At 47.4% G+C, this 22,971-nt stretch overlaps 2 pseudogenes; one reads left to right on the top strand and one right to left on the bottom strand.

Moving 5' to 3' along the window:
• Positions 1 to 1,601: 1,601 nt before the first annotated feature.
• Positions 1,602 to 4,875, top strand: LOC118350881 (integrator complex subunit 4-like; annotated as a pseudogene).
• A 496-nt stretch (positions 4,876 to 5,371) lies between these two features.
• On the bottom strand, positions 5,372 to 14,859 carry LOC125752701 (sal-like protein 4; annotated as a pseudogene).
• Between the last annotated feature and the right edge of the window lie 8,112 nt (positions 14,860 to 22,971).

The raw sequence follows: 22,971 nt of genomic DNA, 5'->3' as shown, positions 1-22,971 counted from the left end.
CTCGGCTCGAGCCGTGACCAGCTCGATCACCTCTGGCTCTGAAGCTTTAGCAGGCCCCGAGGTAGGAGCTGGGGCCGGTTGTTGAGGTGGTTCAGGATATTGCACAGGGCAGACACTAGTTGCTGCACTGAGCTGGGTGGCCGCTCCGGCATGTGGCGGACCCTGATAGCATGCGCCGGGACATGATGTCAGATGTCACAAGGGTGGCCAAGGTTGCAGGTGGGTCCTCCTTGTCGGGAGAGTGAATCAGAGGTGTGACCACCTCGTGCATTGGCTTGGTCTCAGCAGCTGACATCTGCGCTCTGGCCAAGCACTCAGCACCGACAGCCCTGCCCAGCTCGATCACCTCAGGCCCAGAAGCTTCATCAGGCCCCACCTTCGGAGCTGGGGTGGGCTGCTGCCGTGGTTCATGATGTTGCTCAGGGGCCGAAGCTGGAGCTGCACTGAGGCAGGTGACTCCTTTGGCATGACATGCCGGGGACATTGATAGTGGGTGCCCGGGGGAGCTCTTCTTGCAGGGTGGCCAAGTGTGCAGGTGGCTCCTCCAGGTCGGGACAGTGAATCAGACGTGTGACTGCCATGTAAATTGGCTTGGCCTCCGCAGCTGGCATCTCGGCTCGGGCCAAGCACTCAGCACCAACTGCCATGCCCGGCTCGAACTGCTCAGGCCCATAAGCTTCAGTTCGCCCCAGTGTAGTAGCTCTGGCGGGCTCTTGATTTCATTTAGGATGTTGCTCAGTGCCCGAAGTCGGTTGCTCCACTGAGGCAGGTGGCTGCTCCGTCATGTGGGGGATCCCGATAGCATGCCCCTTGGCGTGCTCTTCTTCCAGGGTGGCCGTGGGTACAGGTACTTTTTCACATTTGAAATACCTTATTGCCTATTTGCTTATGTTAAAAAAATAACTGTGTCCAAGACTTAAAGATTCTTATTTACTGATGCATTTAAATCTTTCTCATAATGATCTACGGCATTTAATGTAGTAGGGAAATTGTTCATATCGGTGCCTCCGGCAACTTTTCCTTCTGTACTTGTGGTGTTCCTGTTTCTATCATTCGGGTATCTTTTGAAAAACAATGACATTCTTTAGAACCCTGAAGATTTACCTGGTGTTTTGTTTTGTTTGTTTTTTTTTTTTAGTGTCATACATTTCCATTTATTGGACCTACTGAATCCATCAGTTAAATGTTTGCTTATTTTACATAAAGCGCCCGTTTTCTTTTTCTTGAATTTTTAATTTTTTATTGGAGTTTAGTTTGTCCACATATAGCGCAACACCCAGTGCTCATCCCGCCAAGAGCCCCCCTCATTGCCCATCACCCAGTCACCCCACCCCCCCACCCACTTCCCCTTCCACTACCCCTTGTTTGTTTCCCAGAGTTAGGTGTCTCCTGTTTTGTCACCCTCACTGATACTTTCACTCATTTTCTCTGCTTTGCCTTTATTCCCTTTCACTAATTTTTATATTTCCCAAATGAATGAGACCATATAATGTCTGTCCCTTTCCGATTGACCGTTTTTACTCAGCATAATAGCCGGGACAGCTGCACCCCAATGTTTCTAGCAGCAATGTCCATAATAGGCAAACTGTGGAAGGAGCCTCGGTGTCCATCGAAATATGATGGATCAGGAAGCTGTGGTGTGGCGGGCAGTCATGGCGGCTCACCTAAAGAAACGAGTGTACGAGGAATTCACTAAGGTGGTCCAGCAACAACAGGAGGAAATTGCAACCAAGAAACTGCGATTGACAAAACCAAGTAAATCTCAGCACTCCACGTAGATCGGTGTAAAGCTCCCTCCCCAGTGGATGCTTTGCAGTATCTACTCCAGTTTGCCAGAAAGCCTGTTGAAGCAGAAAGTGAGGAAGGAGTAGTCAGGATTCTCTTGGAACATTGTTACAAGGAGAATGATCCATCTGTGAGACTGAAAATTGCATCATTGTTGGGTTTATTATCAAAGCCTGCAGCGTTTTCACCAGAGTGCATTATGGATGATGCCATTAACATCCTGCAGAATGAAAAGTCTCATCAAGTCCTTGCTCAACTGTTGGACACCTTGCTTGCAATTGGCACCAAACTCCCAGAGAATCAAGCTATCCAGATGGGATTAGTTGATGTAGCCTGCAAACACCTCACAGATACGTCTCCTGGTGTAAGAAATAAGTGCCTGCAATTACTTGGCAATCTTGGCTCTTTGGAGACGAGTGTCACAAAAGATGGAGAAGGCCTAGCTGTCAGAGATGTCCAGAAGATTATAGGGGATTACTTCAGTGACCAAGACCCACGTGTCAGAAGAGCGGCTATAAAAGCCATGTTGCAGCTTCATGAAAGAGGACTGAAATTACACCAAGCAATTTATAATCAGGCCTGTAAATTGTTGTCTGATGACTGTGAACAAGTGCGCAGTGCTGCAGTCCAACTTATCTGGGCTATCAGTCAGCTCTATCCTGAAAGCACTGTCCCCATTCCTTCTTCTAATGAAGAAATTCGCTTAGTTGATGATGCATTTGGAGCAATTTGTCCCATGGTCAGTGATGGCTCCTGGGTGGTTCGAGTTCAGGCTGCAAAGCTATTGGGCTCGATGGAACAAGTCAGTTTTCACTTCTTGGAGCAGACGCTCGACAACAAGCTCATGTCAGATCTCAGGAGAAAACGCACTACACGTGAACGTGCCGAGGAACTTTACAGGTCAGAAGAGTTTTCCAGTGGCAGAAAGTGGGGAGGTGATGCTCCCAAAGAAGAAATAGATACAGGAGCTGTGAACTTGATGGAGTCAGGAGCTTGTGGAGCCTTTGTTCCTGGATTGGAAGATGAGATGTATGAGGTCCGCATTGCTGCTGTGGAGGCTCTCTGCATGCTGGCCCAATCTTCACCTTCTTTTGCGGAGAAGTGCCGCCCTGATTTCCCGGTGGACATGTTTAATGATGAAATTGAGGAAGTACGTCTGCAGTCCATACACAGCATGAGAAAAATTTCTAAAAACATCACTCTCCGAGAGGATCAGCTTGGCAGTGTCCTGGCTGTGTTAGAGGATTCGTCCAGAGATATTCGAGAGGCTGGCTCTTCACGAACTTTTATGCTGTACTAATGTTTCGACTAAAGAAGGGATTCATCTCGCACTGGTGGAGCTGCTGAAAAATTTAACCAAGTCCCCTACTGATAGGGACTCTAATGGAAGTGCTTGAAGTTTCTGGGAAGTCGGCATCCAACCCTGGTGCTTCCTTTGGTGCCAGAGCTCCTGAGCACCCATGCATTTTTTGGCCCAGCTGAACCAGACATGGATGACCCAGCTTACATTGCAGTTTTGGTTCTTATTTTTAATGCTGCTACAACCTGTCCAACAATGCCAGCACTGTTCTCAGATCATACCTTCAGGCATTATGCCTACCTCCGAGACAGTCTTTCTCATCTTGTTCCTGCCTTAAGGTTACCAGGTAGAAAACTAGTGTCATCGGCCGTTTCTCCCGGTATTGCGCCCCATGAGGACCCGTCCCATCAGTTCCTGCAGCAGAGCCCTGAAAGGGTGTACAGTCTTCAGAGCACCGGGCCCCTCAGGGAACCCAGAAGCTGCTGGAGTTCACCATCCGGGATCTGCAAAGACTTGGAGAACTTCAGTCTGAACTAGCAGGAGTTGCTGACTTCTCGGCTACCTATCTTCGGTGTCAGCTTCTTCTCATCAAGGCCTTGCAAGGAAAGCTGTGCAATGTGGCTGCCCCTTTATATTTGAAGCAGAGTGACTTGGCCTCCGCAGCAGCAAAACCAGATCATGGAAGAGACCTACAAAATGGAGTTCATGTACAGTGGTGTGGAGAAGAAACAGGTGGTGATTATACATCCCATGAGGCTGCAGGCCAAAGCCTTGCAACTTACAGTAACAGCACGGACTACTCGAGGAGTTGACCCCTTATTTGGGATGTGTGAAAACTTTTTACAGGAAGTGGACTTTTTTCAGAGGTGTTTTATTGCTGATTTGCCCCCACCTACAGGACAGCTTTGTGGACAAACTTCTTGACCTTATGCCCCGACTCATGACATCCAAGCCTGTGGAAGTGGTCAAAATTCGACAGACCATGCTGAGGCAGAGTACTCCTTGCACCTCCCCCTTCCAAAGCAGATCCACACACTTCAGCCACCATCATTGAGCCAGCAGGCGAGTCAGACAACCCTTTGCGGTTACGTCTGGATTGGTTGTGGCCCTGGATGTCGATGCGACCCTGGAACATGTGCAGGACCCTGAGAGTGCTGTGAAGGTCCAGGTCTTCTATCCAGATGGCCAGGCTCAGATGATTCATCCTAAGCCGGCAGACTTGCGGAATCCTGGCCCACCCAGGGCGCCACCGGCTTATCACTCAGGTGTACCTCTCCCATACTGCCTGGACAGAACCATGCCCGGTGGAAGTGAGGCTGCTACCGGCCTACAACTCCAGTTCCCGCATTCCAAAATCCCCCTGGATTGAAGGTGGCAAAGTGTCCCCCCAGGTGGAAACCAGTATGGAGGGCACCATCCCCTCCAGCAAGTCTGTGAACGTTTACATAATGCCCAAACCCGCAAGGCGCTGAGTCACAAGCATTGTGTAGAGCTGAAGCTGAGAAAGACCTTCTTAGGTAGCAGAGTGAGCCCGAAGCCTAGAGCACTTCACCTGGAGCCGGCGTATGGGCATGAGCACCATCACCCTTATCGTCTCATCTGGTATCAAACACAAAATAAATTATTTTGCATTAAAAAATCAAAAACCTTCAAGTCCACACCTCTTCCTTCCCTGACTCCCCCCACCACCTCTATAAAGTTGAGAAAACAACAAGAACAACAACAACAGAAGAAGGTGTGGTCTTACAGCTTACAATGGAATATTACTCAGCCATTAGAAACGACAAAGGCCGTGAAAGGAGAGTGACGTTTGGTTCTACTTGTTGGGTTGATGTTGTTGTACGTGTGTGTGCAGCCAACCAGCAGTGCTCGGTATGTACCAGATCATCTACTAAGAAGGGTCTTTTACTCAAAACCAGGAAAGAGGAAAGAGAAAGAACTAGTTTCGAGAGCTTTTTGATTTGGAAAAAGCATTCCAAAAATCACGATTTTCATTATACAGTAAGGGAGTAGCTTCCTTTCTGTGTTCATTCTCGTGAGGATTAACGATAGAGGGAGTCCTGTGAAATGAAGACCACTTTGTATTCCAATTTACTTCCTGGAATTTCTTAATTGTTTCCTTTTTTTTTGGTTTTTACTGACATTCAAAAACTGAAAAACTTCTGGCTCATAACTTTGTTGCATTTCTAGGTCCCTGCAGCAACAAAAGGAAATCGTCCTATTAGGACTAGAAGTTTAAGTGAGTCCTAAAGTATTGGAAGAAAATTCTAAAATATACATTGAGGTTCTACAAGGAAAAGATTGAGTTTATTTTTTTTAATTTTTTATTTATTTATGATAGTCACAGAGAGAGAGAGAGAGAGAGAGAGAGAGAGGCAGAGACACAGGCAGAGGGAGAAGCAGGCTTCATGCACCGGGAGCGCAACGTGCGAATCGATCCCGGGTCTCCAGAATCACGCCCTGGGCCAAAGGCAGGCGCCAAACCGCTGTGCCACCCAGGGATCCCCAAGATTGAGTTTAAACAAAAGAGCCTGAGCTAATTCTTCCAGAAGGTTTGTTACCTTGAATTCAGAGCCCTTTTACGAGTATATTAGAAAAATAAGTAGTCCCACAGTGTCAGTCGATTCATGTATTAATGAGATGAGAGCTAACATTAATGAAACTAACTCTAAAGTAGTTGACTGCCAAGCTGATTGTTAAATTGGTTATTATGGAAACAGGAGAACCAACTCACACACTTAGAAATGAGGTCCCAGACTGGAAGCACTGGGAAATGTAGCTGCTCATAATCTAAGTTAAATAATTCCTTGACAATCTGTGTAGATCTATATCAACGTGGCGGTCTTATATGTAATTTAGGGTGTTTAGTAGGAAATTATCGAATGGACTTCATGATTCCCTAGAGCTTATTTTGAGAGGTGCTAGTGAATCAGGAGGGGAAAAAAATGAATGCTCAAAAAAGTCCTATTTCCATCTTATACATTTGGGGAAACTGTAAGAATATGTCCAAAGAATCTTGGTCTTCAATAGTTTTATATACAGTAATAACTAACACCATAAAATAGCACTTATTTAGATAGAATTGATGGTAGACATGGCAGTACTACATCCTTTTCTACAATGTCTGAGCGTTTGTAGTACTTCAGACCTTTCTATCAGGCGTCAACATTAAATATTGAATACCTCTAGAAAGTGTGAAAATAATTTTGTCTTTGGAAGTAGTTAACGTGAAGTTTTTCCGTGTGTCCCATTGGACTTTTCTAGTGATGATCCTCCTAGGATGCTTTATCAGTAGGTGTCTGGATTTTATGGACTAAAAAACTGATATTTTCTTTTACAGTTGAAATTAAATCATCTTTATACTTAATTTTCTATGTCCTCTCATAGCAAAAAGTAAGCAAAATATGCCAAGACAAAGAATGATGGTCCCCCCACCAAACCTTGAGCATAACCGTTAAGGAACAAGAACTGTCGGAGATCTATGTGTGTGTATCTGTACGTACATCCATGCATACATGGCAAAATTTAACAGAAATCACAATTCCAACATCGTCTGTGGTTTATGTCACAGCTCTTCTCTGTCGTCAGCCTCTGTTTTTCTCTTTGGGCTTTCGTTGAAAAATACTCGGCCTCATGTCTTTCGCTCTGAGACTTTAACTGTAATCCTTGAATTCTTAATTTCAGTTCAGAAACCCTAGTCTTAGAACTCATGAGTCTTCAGATTTCCATGACTGTCACCAAAAGTTGAAAATCCTATAGGTTTGCCCTTTTTTTTTTTTTAAACTAAAGACTTAAAGAAAAGAAAAAAAATGCTTCTTTCTGTTTTGACAAATATGAGGAAGAAAGTGCAATCAGGAATACAGGTGGAAGCAACTCCTTCCGTAGCCTCCCCTTGTACCTTTAAAAGAGCTTTGTCATGTGGTTAATGATGGAGAACGTTGACAACATGCATTGTATATGTCTGCTGTCCGCAAAGTGTATTGTGTGACCGAGCGTGGGGGATGCTGAGTGCGCGCTGGGAAGCAGCCCGAAGCGTCCTGGGGCCCCGCTCATCCAAGTCGATGCTCTGATGACATCATCGTGACAGGTGGCACCCGCGCTGCCGTGTTCACTGACCATCGCGGCCTTGGGACCTGGGAAGTCACAGGGGATCTGGGGCAGAGGCGTGTGGGGATTCTGGCCGCCCATGTGCATCTGGATGCGCTGCTGCAGCAGGGCCACGTTCGGGACCCTCTTCTGGCAGATGGGGCACGAGTGCCGCATCTCTATGGACGTGTTGGTCCGGGGAACCCCGAGGTGCATCTTCAGGTTGCCCTTGGTGGACAATGCCCGACCCCAGATCTTGCACTGGAATGGCCTCTCCCCGGTGTGGGGCCGTAATGCCTCTCCAGGGAGCTTTGGCAGCTCAAGACCCGGTGGCAAATGAGACATTCGTTGGGGTCGGTGGTGGCCTTGTCAATGTTCCCCACCAGCTGCTGTAATTTCAGGGTCTCCGACCCGGCTCGGGGTCCCACTCCCTTGGAAACCACCAACCCTCGGGGAAGTGTGGCTTGCTCCCACCCCCCCAGACAGTAGGGACCCGTCCTCACTTTCTGGGGAAGTCCCGGGCTGCAGGTCATTGGGCAGCGGGCCGCCCAGGAGGTCCTTGGGGTTAGTCCCTGAAGAGAGATTCTGAGGTAGCCCTAGACCGGGGGTCCCTGTTACAAGGACAGGTTTGCTGTCTAAAGAGAGACTCGATTCATCTACGGGGATGGCTACAGAGAGTGCATAGGGAATGCCATGGCCTGCCGACGCTTTGTCGTGGAACTTGGGAAAGAGCTGGGGGTGGGCCTCCCCTGGGGATGTCCATGCAAGTGCACTTGAGGTTGCCCTGGGTGGTGAACCGGCGGCCACAGACAGAGCCCACGAAGGGTCTCTCTCCGGTATGGGAGCGGAGGTGGATCTGCAGGGAGCTATGGGTCCCCAAAGCCCTGCTACAGTACTTAGGCTTGTGCTTGCAGAGGACGGCCTGTCTGGGTTTGGCCTGCCCCAGGGACACGTTCGGCGGCTTCCCCTTCCCTTTCCTGGACGGGTCTAACGCCTCGGTGGAGGAAGGGCTCTGGAGGAGCACAGAGCCCTGGGCCTGAGGTAGCAAAGCACGGGGAAGGCGCGACCTGGCGTTGGCAGCACCCTCGTCCGTCGGGCTCCAGGGCAAGGGTGCAGCCCGAGGAGCTGCGGGGAAGGGGTGTTCGCGTGAGGCAGCTGGGCTGGTGTCGGGCGACCGGAGACAGGCCCTGGCTGCCGACTTGCTGGTCGCAGAAAGCTGCGGGTCCCTGCTCGGCCCAGGGTCTGGAGGGGGTCACCCCCGAGTGGAGGGCGCGCAGGCCCACGTGCTCCCCGGCGGCGGAGGCCTCGGGAGCGGGATGTGCTGCAGCTGCGGCTGCTGCGGACGCAGGATCTGCTCCGGCCCGGGGGCTGCTGGCACCGGGCGCTGCGCCGCTCACCCGCACCCTGTGCCCCGCGGGGCTCGCAATGACCAGGTGGCGGCCGCTTTGCCTTTGGGTAGTAGCTTCCGTCCTGGGGCGCGCTCGGCAGGCGGTCTCAGCCTTCAGGTCCACGACACACTCGCCCCGGCTTGTCCTTGAGCGCCCCGGCCGCCGCCCCCTCCCTGGGACCCTCCGCACCCCCTGGGCCGGCGGCGGCGGCTGAGCGCGCCCGGGGACTCTGCCCAGCCCGGCCCCTGCCGTGGGTCATGTGCGCACAGCTGGGGCAGTGCGATTTGTCTCGTGTCCTAGGAACCCCGAGAAGCTGGAGAGCTCTGCACAGCATTTCTCACAGCTGCGAGTCTCCTCCCGACGAGTCCTGTGTGCAGTCCTTCGGTCCCGGGGGTGTCACTGGGCCCCGTCCTCCTACGAGTTGACGCGCTGGGGTTCCACCTGCCTGCGCCTCGAGGCGGTGCGAGCATCGGGCAGCCGGGAGGGCCTCGGTTATTTGCCCACTCCGCCACAAATTCCTGGAGTTCTTTGCTCATATTTTAATAAACAAAACAGGGTAATGGGGAAGGGAGGGAAAATAAAATAAGAAATCAGAGAGGGAGAAAAAAACATAAGCGATTCTTAACTCTAGGAAACAAACTGAATCTGCTGGAGGGGAGGTGGGTGGGGGGATGGGGTAACTGGGTGATGGGCGTCAAGGAGGGCTCGTGATGTAATGAGCATTGGGTGTTACATGCACCTGATGAATCACTGATCTCTACCCCTGAAATTCATAATATGCTATATGTTAATTAATTGAATTTAAATAAAATTATAAAGAAGAAAGCAAGCAACTTGAGATCCAGAATGAGCTGCTGCATGCATGTTTAAGTGACTGATTAGTGAGTAGTGGGTCTACCTTCAATGTCATACATTCAAGTTCATGAGCTGAAGTAAGGATCATTTTTTACCTTGGAATTTAGGAGCTTTTTACAACCATGTGAATAGATATTCTAGACGTTTAGAAAATTTAATTTGGTTCTGGGAATTTACATGGTTTGTCTGAGTTTACTTCACCCCAATGAAAATAATGCATACTCTGTAAACATACTGTACCTTCTCTAGATTCTCTTCTTTGAACCCTACTGCCTCAACCTCTAGTATTAACGCTCTTTGGGGCCTACTTAGAGCCTAAACTCCACCAGAATAATATTGTCTTTATGAGGTCCTTTTGAGGATTAAGAGATAGATTACAGGAAGCAATTCTATGACAAAGTCAAAGTATATGTATAAATCAAAAGCATATTCATGCAAATGGATCACAATGCTTTTTCAACTAATCACTGTGGTGTGACATTTTGAACAATATGAAGTAAGTTAATAAAGCTCTCGAGTGAAAGAAACATCTTGATATTTTATAAAGCTGCATGCTTATTATAAAGCTGACCCTTTGGTTATTACAAACAACAGCAAGTATCTATCTTTGACAATATGTTGATGAACACAAAACTTGAACAAGATGTATACATATGTTTTCCAAATTTGAAATTAAACAAAAGGAAAAAAATAAATTGAAAAAGTATGAATGCTCAGGTGAGACCTACTAGTATCACCTTTGAAAAGGAATGTACAATTAAAATAGGTGAATAGGGCAGCCCGGGTGGCTCAGTAGTTTAGCGCTGCCTTCAGCCCAGGGCATGATCCTGGAGACCCAGGATTGAGTCCCACATTGGGTTCCCTGAATGGAGGTTGCTTCTCCCTCTGCCTGTGTCTCTGACCCCCATTTCTCTCCCTCTCTGTCTCTCTGTCTCTCATAAATAAAATCTTTAACAATAAAATAAAATAAATGAAATGAAATGAAATAAAATATGTTGAATGATGTCACCTAAAATGCTAGTGTAAGTAACTCTGAGACACCATCCCTTCATGAAGGCAATGATCAAGCTGACAAAAACTATTGGAATCGACTTTTTCTGACTTCTAAAAAACACAAAACCTGGGGAAGGGCTTAAAAGAAAAAAAGAAAAAGGTACTGAATTTCAGTAAAACAGTCTTTATGAGATTTTAACTTAACCACCTACCATGCCACACTCCCCAGCTCTGTGGTCACCATGAGGACAGTGGTCTACTTTCCTGGGACAGTGTGCTCATGCCAGCAAGACTGATTATTCTCAGAGAATTGTGGTTGTGTATTCTGACCTCCTTGGGGACTCCAAGAAGCACTGACTCAGGGTCTTTCATTTGTTTGAGGCAGTTTCAAACTGCCTCAGAGCTTTTAGGAGCTCCTGGGTGACACTGCCAAGAGCATGTCAGTGAACATACTAGCCACACCTGTCTGGGCAAGGGGCCAACCAGAGAGGCCAGAGGCAGGCAGACCGAAACACCTGGGAAGGAAGATGCTGGGGATTATCAAGGGACGAAGGACACCGAAAATCTGCTGTGTGCCAGGCAATCCAAGGGCCATGCTGATGCCCGTGGCTGGACATATTCTTAGAAAACCCTTGAGAGGACCACATGAGTTTGCCTTCAGCACCAGGGCAACAGCAAGGGAAGGGAAGACAGAGTTAACTCCCTGCCTGCGCCCTGTGGGGCAGAGCGCAGCGCAGGGGCGTCTGCAGTGACTAGCAGAGTGCTTCGTGGTGGCTTGGCTCCCGGCATTTAAGGGGCTCTCTCTCAAATCACACGGTGACCGCTAGGCTAACAGAAGAGACTTCAGGGCACTCATAACAAAGACCCTTTACAAAAAGTTGAGAAAAACATTAAACAAGTAACACCATCCACACAAGTTGTAAACAAACAAATAAAACCCAGAAAAGGCAGAAGAGTGCCGTTTGCAAAATTACCACGCTGTGATATTCAAAATGTCAATATTCAACAACAGAGGATGGCAGTCACTCAAAGAAAGGAAGTACCGTTCATGGGAGTGGGCAGAGATTGGTAATGAAACTGAGGACCATGCTCCTAAGGAAGTGGCTTTAAAAGAACTATTTCAGTGATGCTTAAGAAATGAAACCTGGGGGTGGGGAGCGCCTAGGTGGCTCAGTTGGTAAATTGACTCTTGATTTTGGCTCAGGTCATGAGATCGAGCCCTCCATGGGCTCCATGCTTAGTGTGGAGCCTGCTTAAGATTCTCTCTTCCTCTTTTCCCTCTCTCCCTCCTAAAAAATGAAACCAGAAAGGATTCAATTTTACCAAATCAAGAGTTTCAATACATCGTGATAGATTTTAAAATGGAGTTAAAAATTCTGGAGTTGAAAAGTACAATAGTTGAAATGAAAAAAATCTATATAAGAAGAGGGTTCTAGCATTGGATTTGATCAAGAGGAAAACTAATCCATGAACATAAAGACAAATCATTTGAAATGATCAGTCAAGGTTTATGGATGAGCCAAAGATGATCTTTGCATAGCAGACCTCTGTTTATTTTTTCACAGCAGGCAGAGACCTTGAACTCAAAAAACCACTGTTACCAACCTCAAATTTTTACACACTGAATTGATTTAAACATAGCCCAGATTGGTAGAGGTTAAGCCATTTATAGCTTAGCCATATCTTCTGTGCATATCCTGTGAATCACCACCTGAATCTACTAACAGTAGATAAGATAAATCATGAATATTAGTGTCTCTAAGATCCTGTCATCCATTCATAATTCCCTGGCTCAGAGACTCCATATCCCGATGCGAGACATCATCTCCCTAAGTAAGCCCTTCTTCAATCCCTCTCCTCTGGGGAGTTTCTTTTCTATCCTAGCTTTCTGGGTGGTGGCCCTATACTGTTGCCACTGAAAGATATCCTGTGAGGGACCTCTCCATTCAATTAAGCTGTGAGCGTGCCATCCAAATAAGTCTTGTTGTGTGATTATATAATTATACATTATCAGCCCTATGCTGAAGTCCCTTGATCTCAGTACAACTGCCCAACACACATCCATGGGTCAGTGGAGATAATCCTACCAGAACGGGGCCTCCTCTGAGAAGGGAGTGTGTGCATAAATCTTAGGGGTCCTAGCACTAGCAGAGGCCCCAGGACTGGCCCCTTCCTTCCTGGAGACACCCTGTGCAATTCCTGGCTGAGCCACCAGATGGGTCTCTAGTAAAGTGGTTTCCCAGAATTACAGTTCAATACAACTAGAGCTTGGGAGTAGGACAGGTATTGCCTTAGTCAGACAATAGAATTGTTTGATCATCATCCTCACACATGACTGGACAGAGTGTTTCTACCCTAACTGTACCATAGAATCATTGGAGGAGATTTTTTTTTAAATGATGTATCAGTTTCAACCAGGGATGTGCTCATTTACTTGGTCTCTAGCCCATGGTTTTAGGATTTTGCTAGTTTGGCAAGAGTACAGGTCAGCTCAGGACTCCTTGGAGTATTTCCCCTTGATGTTTAAGTTCAGTACTGGTTTTGGTTGAGGGAAAACATTTCCAAGGCTTGGGGCCGCAGCACGGGAATCCCTAGGAAAATCGCCTCTGTGAGAATGTGTATTTCACTCGGGGAAAGTACTTTGCACTAATTATTTAAACAAAACAAAACAGCTTAAGTGATGCCTGATAGGGCTCCAGTAGGATAAATACCTAAACCTATTTTCTGGTCTGTGGGGGTGGGGTGGTGAACAGCCATGGTGCTATCTGAGGTGACTGGAGGATGCATAACTCAGGAATTACCTTAATAATAATATATAGACTGTGGTCACAAAATAAACTCTTTCTCCTACTCTTAGCTCAATTCAGAAGTTTGGAGGCAAAATGCAAAGAGATTTCTGGAGACTGAGAGAGAAAAGCTGCCTCTCTGGCACCAGGTTGCTTCCAGTAGCAGAGACCTAGGCTGAGGGCCACCAGAAATCTTTACTGGGTATCTTTGATAGTGCCTGTCTGACCCCGTATGACCAGGGCCATGACCTTCTGAGAAACCTGGCAAGTGGGGCTGAAGGTCACCATTGTGCCACCGCCAGGGCCTTAAGGCAGACAGACCATGGTGATGGGAAGTTGGACTAAGTGGAGCTGAGTTGTATGGAAGGGGCCTTTGGAGAAAGGGGAGACTCAGAGTCCTGATGAGTCTCTAACCCACATGCCCGGAAGTACAGACCGGGATCTACAAAGAGAACACTAGAATACCAACATTTTCACATGAGGACAGTGGTCTACTTTCCTGGGACAGTGTGCTCATGCCAGCAAGACTGATTATTCTCAGAGAATTGTGGTTGTGTATTCTGACCTCCTTGGGGACTCCAAGAAGCACTGACTCAGGGTCTTTCATTTGTTTGAGGCAGTTTCAAACTGCCTCAGAGCTTTTAGGAGCTCCTGGGTGACACTGCCAAGAGCATGTCAGTGAACATACTAGCCACACCTGTCTGGGCAAGGGGCCAACCAGAGAGGCCAGAGGCAGGCAGACCGAAACACCTGGGAAGGAAGATGCTGGGGATTATCAAGGGACGAAGGACACCGAAAATCTGCTGTGTGCCAGGCAATCCAAGGGCCATGCTGATGCCCGTGGCTGGACATATTCTTAGAAAACCCTTGAGAGGACACATGAGTTTGCCTTCAGCACCAGGGCAACAGCAAGGGAAGGGAAGACAGAGTTAACTCCCTGCCTGCGCCCTGTGGGGCAGAGCGCAGCGCAGGGGCGTCTGCAGTGACTAGCAGAGGCCTTTCCTGGACGGGTCTAACGCCTCGGTGGAGGAAGGGCTCTGGAGGAGCACAGAGCCCTGGGCCTGAGGTAGCAAAGCACGGGGAAGGCGCGACCTGGCGTTGGCAGCACCCTCCTCCGTCGGGCTCCAGGGCAAGGGCGCAGCCCGGGGAGCTGCGGGGAAGGGGTGTTCGCGTGAGGCAGCTGGGCTGGTGTCGGGCGACCGGAGACAGGCCCTGGCTGCCGACTTGCTGGTCGCAGAAAGCTGCGGGTCCCTGCTCGGCCCAGGGTCTGGAGGGGGTCACCCCCGAGTGGAGGGCGCGCAGGCCCACGTGCTCCCCGGTGGCGGAGGCCTCGGGAGCGGGATGTGCTGCAGCTGCGGCTGCTGCGGACGCAGGATCTGCTCCGGCCCGGGGGCTGCTGGCACCGGGCGCTGCGCCCGCTCACCCGCACCCTGTGCCCCGCGGGGCTCGCAATGACCAGGTGGCGGCCGCTTTGCCTTTGGGTAGTAGCTTCCGTCCTGGGGCGCGCTCGGCAGACGGTCTCAGCCTTCAGGTCCACGACACACTCGCCCCGGCTTGTCCTTGAGCGCCCCGGCCGCCGCCCCCTCCCTGGGACCCTCCGCACCCCCTGGGCCGGCGGCGGCGGCTGAGCGCGCCCGGGGACTCTGCCCAGCCCGGCCCCTGCCATGGGTCATGTGCGCACAGCTGGGGCAGTGCGATTTGTCTCGTGTCCTAGGAACCCCGAGAAGCTGGAGAGCTCTGCACAGCATTTCTCACAGCTGCGAGTCTCCTCCCGACGAGTCCTGTGTGCAGTCCTTCGGTCCCGGGGGTGTCACTGGGCCCCGTCCTCCTACGAGTTGACGCGCTGGGGTTCCACCTGCCTGCGCCTCGAGGCGGTGCGAGCATCGGGCAGCCGGGAGGGCCTCGGTTATTTGCCCACTCCGCCACAAATTCCTGGAGTTCTTTGCTCATATTTTAATAAACAAAACAGGGTAATGGGGAAGGGAGGGAAAATAAAATAAGAAATCAGAGAGGGAGAAAAAAACATAAGCGATTCTTAACTCTAGGAAACAAACTGAATCTGCTGGAGGGGAGGTGGGTGGGGGGATGGGGTAACTGGGTGATGGGCGTCAAGGAGGGCTCGTGATGTAATGAGCATTGGGTGTTACATGCACCTGATGAATCACTGATCTCTACCCCTGAAATTCATAATATGCTATATGTTAATTAATTGAATTTAAATAAAATTATAAAGAAGAAAGCAAGCAACATTGAGATCCAGAATGAGCTGCTGCATGCATGTTTAAGTGACTGATTAGTGAGTAGTGGGTCTACCTTCAATGTCATACATTCAAGTTCATGAGCTGAAGTAAGGATCATTTTTTACCTTGGAATTTAGGAGCTTTTTACAACCATGTGAATAGATATTCTAGACGTTTAGAAAATTTAATTTGGTTCTGGGAATTTACATGGTTTGTCTGAGTTTACTTCACCCCAATGAAAATAATGCATACTCTGTAAACATACTGTACCTTCTCTAGATTCTCTTCTTTGAACCCTACTGCCTCAACCTCTAGTATTAACGCTCTTTGGGGCCTACTTAGAGCCTAAACTCCACCAGAATAATATTGTCTTTATGAGGTCCTTTTGAGGATTAAGAGATAGATTACAGGAAGCAATTCTATGACAAAGTCAAAGTATATGTATAAATCAAAAGCATATTCATGCAAATGGATCACAATGCTTTTTCAACTAATCACTGTGGTGTGACATTTTGAACAATATGAAGTAAGTTAATAAAGCTCTCGAGTGAAAGAAACATCTTGATATTTTATAAAGCTGCATGCTTATTATAAAGCTGACCCTTTGGTTATTACAAACAACAGCAAGTATCTATCTTTGACAATATGTTGATGAACACAAAACTTGAACAAGATGTATACATATGTTTTCCAAATTTGAAATTAAACAAAAGGAAAAAAATAAATTGAAAAAGTATGAATGCTCAGGTGAGACCTACTAGTATCACCTTTGAAAAGGAATGTACAATTAAAATAGGTGAATAGGGCAGCCCGGGTGGCTCAGTAGTTTAGCGCTGCCTTCAGCCCAGGGCATGATCCTGGAGACCCAGGATTGAGTCCCACATTGGGTTCCCTGAATGGAGGTTGCTTCTCCCTCTGCCTGTGTCTCTGACCCCCATTTCTCTCCCTCTCTGTCTCTCTGTCTCTCATAAATAAAATCTTTAACAATAAAATAAAATAAATGAAATGAAATGAAATAAAATATGTTGAATGATGTCACCTAAAATGCTAGTGTAAGTAACTCTGACACACCATCCCTTCATGAAGGCAATGATCAAGCTGACAAAAACTATTGGAATCGACTTTTTCTGACTTCTAAAAAACACAAAACCTGGGGAAGGGCTTAAAAGAAAAAAAGAAAAAGGTACTGAATTTCAGTAAAACAGTCTTTATGAGATTTTAACTTAACCACCTACCATGCCACACTCCCCAGCTCTGTGGTCACCATGAGGACAGTGGTCTACTTTCCTGGGACAGTGTGCTCATGCCAGCAAGACTGATTATTCTCAGAGAATTGTGGTTGTGTATTCTGACCTCCTTGGGGACTCCAAGAAGCACTGACTCAGGGTCTTTCATTTGTTTGAGGCAGTTTCAAACTGCCTCAGAGCTTTTAGGAGCTCCTGGGTGACACTGCCAAGAGCATGTCAGTGAACATACTAGCCACACCTGTCTGGGCAAGGGGCCAACCAGAGAGGCCAGAGGCAGGCAGACCGAAACACCTGGGAAGGAAGATGCTGGGGATTATCAAGGGACGAAGGACACCGAAAATCTGCTGTGTGCCAGGCAATCCAAGGGCCATGCTGATGCCCGTGGCTGGACATATTCTTAGAAAACCCTTGAGAGGACCACATGAGTTTGCCTTCAGCACCAGGGCAACAGCAAGGGAAGGGAAGACAGAGTTAACTCCCTGCCTGCGCCCTGTGGGGCAGAGCGCAGCGCAGGGGCGTCTGCAGTGACTAGCAGAGTGCTTCGTGGTGGCTTGGCTCCCGGCATTTAAGGGGCTCTCTCTCAAATCACACGGTGACCGCTAGGCTAACAGAAGAGACTTCAGGGCACTCATAACAAAGACCCTTTACAAAAAGTTGAGAAAAACATTAAACAAGTAACACCATCCACACAAGTTGTAAACAAACAAATAAAACCCAGAAAAGGCAGAAGAGTGCCGTTTGCAAAATTACCACGCTGTGATATTCAAAATGTCAATATTCAACAACAGAGGATGGCAGTCACTCAAAGAAAGGAAGTACCGTTCATGGGAGTGGGCAGAGATTGGTAATGAAACTGAGGACCATGCTCCTAAGGAAGTGGCTTTAAAAGAACTATTTCAGTGATGCTTAAGAAATGAAACCTGGGGGTGGGGAGCGCCTAGGTGGCTCAGTTGGTAAATTGACTCTTGATTTTGGCTCAGGTCATGAGATCGAGCCCTCCATGGGCTCCATGCTTAGTGTGGAGCCTGCTTAAGATTCTCTCTTCCTCTTTTCCTTCTCTCCCTCCTAAAAAATGAAACCAGAAAGGATTCAATTTTACCAAATCAAGAGTTTCAATACATCGTGATAGATTTTAAAATGGAGTTAAAAATTCTGGAGTTGAAAAGTACAATAGTTGAAATGAAAAAAATCTATATAAGAAGAGGGTTCTAGCATTGGATTTGGTCAAGAGGAAAACTAATCCATGAACATAAAGACAAATCATTTGAAATGATCAGTCAAGGTTTATGGATGAGCCAAAGATGATCTTTGCATAGCAGACCTCTGTTTATTTTTTCACAGCAGGCAGAGACCTTGAACTCAAAAAACCACTGTTACCAACCTCAAATTTTTACACACTGAATTGATTTAAACATAGCCCAGATTGGTAGAGGTTAAGCCATTTATAGCTTAGCCATATCTTCTGTGCATATCCTGTGAATCACCACCTGAATCTACTAACAGTAGATAAGATAAATCATGAATATTAGTGTCTCTAAGATCCTGTCATCCATTCATAATTCCCTGGCTCAGAGACTCCATATCCCGATGCGAGACATCATCTCCCTAAGTAAGCCCTTCTTCAATCCCTCTCCTCTGGGGAGTTTCTTTTCTATCCTAGCTTTCTGGGTGGTGGCCCTATACTGTTGCCACTGAAAGATATCCTGTGAGGGACCTCTCCATTCAATTAAGCTGTGAGCGTGCCATCCAAATAAGTCTTGTTGTGTGATTATATAATTATACATTATCAGCCCTATGCTGAAGTCCCTTGATCTCAGTACAACTGCCCAACACACATCCATGGGTCAGTGGAGATAATCCTACCAGAACGGGGCCTCCTCTGAGAAGGGGAGTGTGTGCATAAATCTTAGGGGTCCTAGCACTAGCAGAGGCCCCAGGACTGGCCCCTTCCTTCCTGGAGACACCCTGTGCGATTCCTGGCTGAGCCACCAGATGGGTCTCTAATAAAGTGGTTTCCCAGAATTACAGTTCAATACAACTAGAGCTTGGGAGTAGGACAGGTATTGCCTTAGTCAGACAATAGAATTGTTTGATCATCATCCTCACACATGACTGGACAGAGTGTTTCTACCCTAACTGTACCATAGAATCATTGGAGGAGATTTTTTTTAAAATGATGTATCAGTTTCAACCAGGGATGTGCTCATTTACTTGGTCTCTAGCCCATGGTTTTAGGATTTTGCTAGTTTGGCAAGAGTACAGGTCAGCTCAGGACTCCTTGGAGTATTTCCCCTTGATGTTTAAGTTCAGTACTGGTTTTGGTTGAGGGAAAACACTTCCAAGGCTTGGGGCCGCAGCACGGGAATCCCTAGGGAAATCGCCTCTGTGAGAATGTGTATTTCACTCGGGGAAAGTACTTTGCACTAATTATTTAAACAAAACAAAACAGCTTAAGTGATGCCTGATAGGGCTCCAGTAGGATAAATACCTAAACCTATTTTCTGGTCTGTGGGGGTGGGGTGGTGAACAGCCATGGTGCTATCTGAGGTGACTGGAGGATGCATAACTCAGGAATTACCTTAATAATAATATATAGACTGTGGTCACAAAATAAACTCTTTCTCCTACTCTTAGCTCAATTCAGAAGTTTGGAGGCAAAATGCAAAGAGATTTCTGGAGACTGAGAGAGAAAAGCTGCCTCTCTGGCACCGGGTTGCTTCCAGTAGCAGAGACCTAGGCTGAGGGCCACCAGAAATCTTTACTGGGTATCTTTGATAGTGCCTGTCTGACCCCGTATGACCAGGGCCATGACCTTCTGAGAAACCTGGCAAGTGGGGCTGAAGGTCACCATTGTGCCTCCGCCAGGGCCTTAAGGCAGACAGACCATGGTGATGGGAAGTTGGACTAAGTGGAGCTGAGTTGTATGGAAGGGGCCTTTGGAGAAAGGGGAGACTCAGAGTCCTGATGAGTCTCTAACCCACATGCCCGGAAGTACAGACTGGGATCTACAAAGAGAACACTAGAATACCAACATTTAGCTTCTTTAGCAAGAGGTTTTATTTTTCAAATATTTTTCGGTGTTGATCTATAGTAAAAGTTAAAACTTCTTTAAAAAATTTTACTTTTAATATTACCAGATCATTTCACATTCCTATATTTTTGCCACATTTTTTCAAAAACTAAAGGATCAAAGGTTATCCTCTGCATAAGTGCTAAAAAGTGCTTTATTTTTTTAAAAGTTTTATTTCTAAGTAATCCCCACACCCAAGGTGGGGCTCGAAGCCACAACCCTGAGACAAAGAATCGCATGCACCACCACCGGAGCCAGCCAGGCACCCCAACAGTTAGATCTTACTTATTTTTAATTAATTTATTTTTTGTTGGAGTTCAATTTGCCAACTATAAGCATAACACCCAGTGCTCAACCCATCAAGTGCCCCCCTCAGTGCCCGTCACCCAGTCATCCTGTCACCGCCCGCCTACCTCCCTTTTCACCACCCCTTGTTCGTTTCCCAGAGTTAGGAGTCTCTCATGTTCTGTCTCCCTCTCTGATATTTCCCACTCATTTTCTCTTTCCCCTTTATTTCCTTTCACTATCTTTTATATTCCCCAAATGAATGAGACCATATAATGTTTGTCCTTCTCTGATTGACTCACTTCACTCAGCATCATACCCTCCAGTTCCATCCACGTCGAAGCAAATGGTGGTTAATTGTCATTTCTAATGGCTGAGGAATATTCCATTTTTTTTTTTAAGATTTTATTTATTTATTCATGATAGTCACACAGAGAGAGACAGAGAGGCAGAGACACAGGCAGAGGGAGAAGCAGGCTCGATGCACCGGGAGCCCGACATGGGATTCGATCCTGGGTCTCCAGGATGGCGCCCCGGGCCAAAGGCAGGCGCCAAACCTGCTGCGCCACCCAGGGATCCCAGAATATTCCATTGTATGCAGAGACCACATCTTTATCCATTCATCTTTCGGTGGACACCGAGGCTCCTTTCACAGTTTGGATCTTGTGGACATTGCTGCTAGAAACATCGGGGTGCAGGTGTCCCGGGGTTTCCCTGCATCTGTATCTTTGGGGTAAATCCCCAGCAGGGCAATTACTGGGTCATAGGGCAGATCCATTGTTAAATCTTTGAGGACCCTCCACACAGTTTCCCAGAGTGGCTGCACCAGGTCACATTCCCACCAACAGTGCAGGAGGGTTCCCCTTTCTGCACATCCTGTCCAACATTTGTTGTTTCCTGTCTGGCCAATGTTGCCCATTCTCACCGCTGTGAGGTGGGATCTCGTTGTGGTTTTGATCTGTATTTCCCTGATGGAAATACAGTGATGCGGAGCATTTTCTCATGGGCTTGTTGGCCACGTCTACGTCTTGCTCTGTGCCATTTCGGTTCGTGTCTTTTGCCCATTTCCAGATTGGATTGTTGGTTTCTCTGCTGTTGAGTTGAATAGGTTCTTTAGAGATCTTGGATGCTGTCCCTTTATCCGACGGGTCATTTGTACAACGGTTCTCCCATTCTGGAGATTGTCTGTTGGTTTTGTTGAGTGTCTCTTTGGCTGTGCGGACGCTTCTCATCCTGGTGAAGTCCCAATAGTTCATCTCTGCTTTTGTTTCTCTTGCCTTCATGGGTGTATCTTGCAAGAAGTTGCTGTGGCCAAGTTCAGGAAGGGCATTGCCTGTGTTCTCCCCCAGGGTTTTGATGGAATCTCGTCTCACATTTACATCTTTCATCCATTCTGAGTTTATCTTTGTGTACTGGTGTGAGACAGTGGTCCAGTTTCCCTCCTCCGCATGTGGCTGTCCAGTATTCCCCTGACATTTATGGAAGAGACTTGTCTTTTTTCCAGTGGATGGTCTCTCCTGCTTGGTCAAATATATGGTCTTGACCGTCGAGTTGAGGGTCCACTTCTGGATTCCTCTTCTGTTCCATTGATGGATGTGTCTGTAGTTCTGCCTGTACCACACTGTCTTGGTGAGCACAGCTTGGCAGCGCAACCTGAAATCCGGCATTGTGCTGCCCCCCGCTCTGGTTTTCTTGGCTACTATTCCCGTGGCCATTCGGGGTCCTTTCTGATTCCACACAAATCTTCAGATGATCTGTTCCAGCTCTCTGAAGAGAGTCCGTGGTATTTTTGATAGGGATTGCATTCATTGTGTAAATTGCCCTGGGTCACATTGACATTTTCCCAATATTGATTCTTCGGATCCATGAGCATGGAATATTTTTCCATCTCTTTGTGTCTTCCTCAGTCTCTTTCAGACATGTTCTGTCGTTTTTCGGGTAGAGATCCTTTACCTCTTTGGTTAGGTTTATTCCTAGGTAGTGCATGCTTTTGGGTGCCATCGTAAATGGGGTTGACTCCTTAATTTCTCTTTCTTCAGTCTCATCGTTAGCGTCTAGAAAGGCCACTGATTTCTGGGCATTGATTTTGTACCCTGCCACACTGCCGAATTTGCTGTATGAGTTCTAGCAGTCTTGGGGTGGAGTCTTTTGGGTTTTCTAGGTGTACGGTATCATGTCATCTGCAAAGAAGGAGAGTTTGACTTCTTCTAGGCCAATTTGAATGCCTTCTATTTCTTTTTGTTGCCTGATTCCTGAAGCTACGACGTCTAGTGTTATGTTGAATAGCAGTGGTGAGAGTGGACATCCCTGTCTCGTTCCTGATCTTCTTCGGGGAAAGGCTCCCAGCGTTTGCCCCTTGGGAATGATAATTTGCTGTGGGCTTTTCGTAGATGGCTTTGAAGATGCTGAGGAACGTTCCCTCTATCCCTATACTCTGAAGCATTTGGATCAGGAGTGGATGCCGTATTTTGTCAAATGCTTTCTCTGCGTCTCTTGAGAGGATCATCTGGTTCTTGTTTTTTCTCTTGCAGATCTGATCAGTCACACGGAGTGTTTGCCGAGTGTTGAACCAGCCTTGCGTCCCGGGGTAAAGGCCACCTGGTCACAGTGAGTAACTTCTCAATGTACCGTTGGATCCTATTGGCTCGTATCTTGTTGAGAATGTTTGCATCCATGTTCATCGGGGACATTGGTCTATAATTCTCCTTTTTGATGGGGTCTTTGTCCGGTTTTGGACTTAAGGTGATGCTGGCCTCATAGAACGAGTTTGGAAGTATTCCATCTCTTTCTGTCTTTCAGAACAGCTTTAGTAGAATAGGTACGGTTTCTTCTTTCAATGTTTGATAGCATTCCCCTGGGAAGCCATCTGGCCCTGGACTTTTGTGTCTTGGGAGGTTTCTGATGATGACTGTTTCAATTTCCTCCCGGGTTATCGG

The sequence above is a fragment of the Canis lupus genome, chromosome 16 (assembly GCF_003254725.2).
Source record: "Canis lupus dingo isolate Sandy chromosome 16, ASM325472v2, whole genome shotgun sequence".
Taxonomy (NCBI): Eukaryota; Metazoa; Chordata; class Mammalia; order Carnivora; family Canidae; genus Canis; species Canis lupus.
The sequence above is the reverse complement of the archived record's forward strand: the minus strand, read 5'-3'. Positions and strand labels throughout refer to the sequence as shown.